The sequence below is a fragment of the Schistocerca americana genome, chromosome 2, assembly GCF_021461395.2.
Source record: "Schistocerca americana isolate TAMUIC-IGC-003095 chromosome 2, iqSchAmer2.1, whole genome shotgun sequence".
NCBI lineage: Eukaryota > Metazoa > Arthropoda > Insecta > Orthoptera > Acrididae > Schistocerca > Schistocerca americana.
Window position 1 is genome coordinate 641,698,710 of NC_060120.1, and position 6,086 is coordinate 641,704,795.

The 6,086-nt window shown below is 45.9% G+C and overlaps 1 non-coding gene across 1 annotated transcript; it reads left to right on the forward strand.

Moving 5' to 3' along the window:
* Nucleotides 1–5,626: 5,626 nt before the first annotated feature.
* Trnas-gcu lies at nucleotides 5,627–5,708 on the forward strand. The gene has a single exon. It is a non-coding gene; the product is annotated as a tRNA-Ser (tRNA).
* The last annotated feature ends 378 nt before the right edge of the window (nucleotides 5,709–6,086 follow it).

Below are 6,086 nucleotides of genomic sequence, written 5' to 3' on the forward strand. Positions count from 1 at the left end.
AGACGTTAACACCGGACCAGTACGATGTCTTGAATGCATTTTAGAATCTACAAATGTCTTCTTTCCGTAAGGACTCGCCAGACACAGCTGTAGTTCCAGCAGACGAGGTAGCTTTAGTTCCGTCACAGCAGCGGCCGTGTGCAGACCTGCCGGAGTGCTCGCTCCGCGCGTGTTGGCGGCGCCTGCAGCTGGTTGGGCCTTGTGAGTACATCATGGCCTTTGCCATGGATGATCAGTTACGCCGTTACACGTTGAGTTTCCAATTCCCGTTCGGTTATGGCCGACCACATGTCCCCGAATTAGTCGATTTCTTCTTCGACAGATTGGGTCTTAAAGACGAGGAAGTTTTAGGATTTTCATACGATTTTCTGGCGAATGCCGTCTACGTGAAACATGTTAGTGACGAGCCTTGTATACGTGTAATGGATTTAACTAAGGGTACTGCCGAGTTCGTTAATTCTGATGGTGAAATTTGTGAAAATTCGTTAACCGTGCTGGGTTAGGCCTGCGCACGGTCCGTGTATTCAACCTACCATTTGAAATTGAACTTGTACGTATTCGGCAATGTCTGTCCCAGTGTGGGAACGTATTGGAAATTCACCAAGAGCAGTTGAGTGGACTTCAACACTTCAATGTGGATAATGGTGTCAGGGTAGCGCGAATTGACCTATCCAAGCAAATCCCGTCGAATGTCGTGGTTCAAGGCTTCCGGGCACTCGTTATGTACGAAGGGCAACCACGTACATGTGTATTTTGTGGCTCACCGGACCATATGAAGGCCGCGTGTCCCCGTGCTAAACCAGTGCGTCGTGTTTTACGACAACGTGATGCCCTTGCAGCTGGGCAGGATGGTAATAGGCCGACGTATGCCGAGAGCCTGGTCGGTCCGTCTGTCGTTAGCGCGCCACAGCTGCACGCGGCTGAGGTTGTGCCAGACGTGACCGCCGCCGATGTAAACACAGCTACGGCGAGCCGAATGCCCGTTGCTCCTGACGTGGAAAACTATGCAAACGACGGGGCCGGAAATTCGCGCCCTTCCGATGCTGGCGTGGTCCGTTTGGAACTTCCGCCTGGATTGCCCGATCAACATTTGCACCCATCTGTGGAGAGTCTTACACCTGAGGACTCTGGTGACCAGCCGAGAGTTTCCCATCTCCTTGAAGTGTCTTCTCCAGTAAGCGTATTTTCCGGCAAATAACAGTCTCCCACGGGAGCTACCCCTACCGCTGCGAAATCTGACAACAACAAGTCGAGGACGCCCGTCCTCAGAAGAAAGGACGACAAAAGAAATCGGTCCGTAAGCAGAGTGAAGAGGAAACCCGTACTCTTGAACAGAAACTGCAGCGTACTATCAAGCAGTTCCGGACGGATGAATGTGAGAGAATCGTCACAGACGATGGATTACAGGTCGTGCAGCATTCAGAGGAGGCCGATATGGGGATGAAAGTTGACAGTTCTGGACCCGATGAATTTATGGATACCACCCACCCGCCTGGGTCGAGCAGGCAGCCTTCCTGGGCTTACGATACGCATTAACATGGCATCACCACTTCTTATGCGGGATTACAAAATTGCAACTGCTAATATAAATCGACTAACATCTGATGTAAAATTAAAATGTCTGACTCACTATCTGTATGCCGCCGATATAGATATCGTTTTCCTACAAGAAGTCGTGACACCCAAGGTAGGGAATGTCACAGGTTATGAGGCCATCATCAATATTGGCGATGAGGCAGGGACTGCAATTTTGTTTAAAGTGGGCATCGCTTGTAGACCTCGAGCGATTTTAGAAACGGTCAGTGGGATTGTCGTCCAATTCGAAGATTTGCTTTTGATCAGCGTCTATGCCCCGACTGGATCTACAGGCCGACGGGATAGGAGTGTTTTTTATCGCGATGAAATTGCGCCATTATTATCCTGTGGTTGTTCGAAGATTTCATTGGGCGGCGACTTTAACTGTGTTTTACGCAGAGAAGACCAGTGTCCGAATTTTAATTTTAGTTTGGAGTTGCGAGATTTAATTGATAGGCTGGACTTACAAGATACCTGGTGCTCACTTCGCCCGCAGGTGACCGGATATTCGTATGTTACCGCTGCCTCCGCTAGTCGTCTGGATAGGTTCTATGTATCTAAAGACATTTTAAGCGCTGCCAGGGATTGTGAAATATGGCCTGTTAATTTTAGCGACCACTGTACGTATCACATAACGCTTAGGCATGTCTCGCAGAAAGCCTTTTTGGGTCGAGGCGTATGGAAACTGAACGTCACACTGTTGGACGACGGCGACCTGAAGAAGGATCTTATTGCCACGTGGCAATGGTGCCTCCAGCGACGACAAAGATATAGGGAGCGTGTTCATTGGTGGACGGAGCTAGTGAAACCGCACATAAAGAAATGTATTTGTCAATTTTCCAGGGCTAAGGCGTACTGGAAGAAACAGATGTTGGAGTTTTATTTTACCGCTCTCCGCCAGTTGTATAACGATTCCTCTGCACTGCCTGGCAATCTCCTTTGCATTAAACGTACCAAAGCCAAAATCACCGCCTTGGTTCGTGAGAGACTGGCAGGAGCCCAAGTCCGGGCACGCGCTTTCGATGACACCTTTAACGAGTCGGCGTCTTTGTACCACGTCATACGCGAAGTTAAAAGAGGCAGACAAAATCATTACTCAACTGACAGATGACGACGGTCGTGTTTATGATGAGCAAGCAGAGCTTAAGACTTTTATTCGGAATCATTTCCGGCAACTTTACTCACTGCCTGACACAGATGTAGAGGCGGGTGAGGATTTTTTGTCTAACGTTACGGCAACGATGGGTCCGGACGACCATGCACAGCTCCTGGCAAACATAACTAACTTCGAAGTGAAATAAATCATTACGTCTGCGGCGAAAGGGAAAGCTGCAGGATCAGACGGTTTGCCGGTTGAATTTTACCTTCGGTACTGGGATGTTTTCGGCGACGAACTGACCATCATGTATAATGAATTGTTAACGAATACTGCTTTTCCACCGCAGTTCACTGAAGGCATGATAGTCTTAGTATCCAAACCGTCACAGGGGACTTCACTCAATAACTTACGACCAATCACCCTACTCAATGCAGATTTCAAAATCTTTACTAGGATTGTGAATGCCAGACTTAAGCCAGTCCTTAGTAAAGTACTTGGTTCTTACCAAATGAATGTGGTTACTGGTCGTTCAATGATCGACGCCCTGTGCGAATACCGAGATATTGCGTGACTTGGTTCTGCAAGACCGCGTTGGCAATAGTCTTTTTTGACTTCGACAAGGAATTTGATAGGACTAACCACGGATTTCTGTTCAGAACGCTGGAAAAACTGGGTTTCAACCAGCATTTCGTACAGATAATAAGGAACTGTATCTGCAATACGTCTTCCCGCGTGAAATTCAACGGCCAGTTAACAGCCCCTGTGCCAATTCAACAAGGTTTGCGACAAGGGTGCCCGCTTTCTGCGACTCTTTTCGCCATTGCTATAGAGCCACTGCTGAAGACGTTTTGCGTCACCTTACCGGGTCTTTATACGCTGAATACAAAGACCGTCTGTCATGCCTATGTGGACGATATCAGCGTCATTATCAACAACGACGAAGAGTTCGCTACCGTGCGACGGCTTGTACACCGGTAGGCCAGCGCCTGCGGTGCACGCCTTAACGAAAGGAAATCCAAAGTCTTGCATTTAGGTCCGCAGCCTCGCTTCGCGAACACTGATTGGTTAGAGGCAACCACCCAGCTCAAGCACTTTGGTTTGATTCTCACTCCGAATCCACGGGAAATGGTGAGAGTGAATTGGGAACAGAAGCTCAACGTCCTTCGAGCTTTGATTCGAGAGCGCAATATGCGGTCTTTAGACAGGATTCAGAGAGCACATTTCGTCAATTATTATGTTCTCAGCAAGATTAACCATGTTGCCGCTGTTCTCCCTATTCCTACTGATATTGGAAACAGAATTTTAGCCCTTGCAGGCTGGTACATTTGGCGAGGTAATATTTTTAAAGTCGCTTTCAAGGATACCGCTTTACCTCGGTATAAAGGTGGTCTAGCCCTTAAAGACGTTGAATTGCAGTGCTTAGCGATTTTTCTATCTCGAACATCAAGGATCTTACGATGTAGTCAGACAGGTCTTACAGCACGTCTATTCCAGCAGTTACGACCACCGGATATGACGCCACCGATAAATGTTGGACCTATCCACCCCGAACTCGTTCATATTCGCCGATATTACGTGGAGTCCAGCTATGTTCATCAACACCTGCATCCATTCACTGCTGCGGCTGTCTACAGTGTATTTACGAATCGGCAGCAGAATAACTCTTCAGAACTGAAGTATCCTGGCAAGAACTGGCGACAGATTTGGATGAATGTCAGCACTCCTCTTCTTCGTTCCCGAGTTCGTTCCGTGTGGTATGATGTTGTGAACGAGGTGATGCCCACGGGGGAGAAATTGTGTAAGATCCACTTACGACCTACACCATCTTGCGACACATGTGGCCATGTGGAAACATTGCAACACATCTTACACTGCAGAGATCAGATGCAAATCTGGAATTGGACGAGAATGAAACTGGCTCTTATTAATAGAACGACGCCATCCGCAATACAACTGCAAGATATATCCCAACCGGACTGGCAATTATTTGCGAAATCTAAAAATAATAGCTATACCTGGTTAATTGGACAGTACCTATATTATATGCTGACGACTAAAACGCCTACACTTCCTGATTTTCATATGTATCTTATTGCCGAATATTACGCGATCAAACGATTACGAAAGTATAAAGAAAAGTTTCAGAATTTTCTCACCGTTGCTTTGAATGATGGGAAGCTTTAAGTGTACGCACCAATGAGAACGATCATTGCTTTCTTTCTTTCTTTCTTTCTTCTATTATCAGGGTATCCATTTGTCAGTTTCAGGACTGCATTGCTTCCTGGGTTGTACAATGTGTGCACCTAAGGTCAAAGAGAAGCAGCATGCTAATAGGATCACAAACTTGTGGGGCCAGTATTTATTTATGGTTTTTTACGTTACTCAGAAGACATGTATATTTTAATTTGACGAGGTTTAACACAGACGAGGCAGTATTTCTTTCTAGATACCCATCTTTCATCTATACGGAACTTTACTTTCTATTTATTATTTACGGTGCTGAAAGTGAAACCTCTGATCTTGTTTTTGTCTCCATCATCCCAAGGAACACAAAATAGTACATAGTACCCAGTTACTTTTAGTCAATAACTGCAAGAACACAGGACGGCTGCAATTTCGGCGACCATGCTCTCAACTCTAAGAGATGGCAATTTTGAATCACGCCTTCAGGAAACTGAAAACACCGCCAAATGCAGAAAGAAACGGAAACATTCATGCTATTACTACGAGAAGACGAGCTTGAGAGGTTGTGAGCCTGAGATATATGACCACGGAAAAAAAATAAAAATAAAAAGAATAAAAATTTAAAATAAAAAACTTCAACTAATAAAGCGCAGAAGCTACCCGAAGAAGGCACAAAAAGGTGAGCGTATGGATGAGCTGTGTGGGGAGAAGGGAGGCAAAAAAAAAAAAAAAAAAAAAAAAAAAAAAAAAAAAAAAAAAAAAAAAAAAAAAAAGGTAGCCGAGTGGTTAAGGCGTTGGACTGCTAATCCAATGTGCTCTGCACGCGTGGGTTCGAATCCCATCCTCGTCGAAGAATTTTGCGTAAAGCACGCGTTTGCGGTCACTCCTCCGTGCGAAACGCCACTCAGTAGTAACAACGACGCGTGTACGTGGCAGATAGCGTGTGTCTGAAATACGAGACAAAACTGCCTACCAGATGAAAGCGCACAACATTACATAGCGTATGCCCTTCGAATTAAACATCATTTCGAGATCTATAAACCAATCAAATTTCGGTTGCAGCAAAGAGTATGTTGGTATTTGCGAACGACGAGTTCTTATTTATATTTAAGTGCATACCTGTCGCAGTCATTTTAACGTATCGAGCCTATAATAATCCATCTGTAGCACAAAAGCCAGGCCGCCATCTACAGAAGCGATTTGGCAGGGCCTACTGGAGAGACCCGAC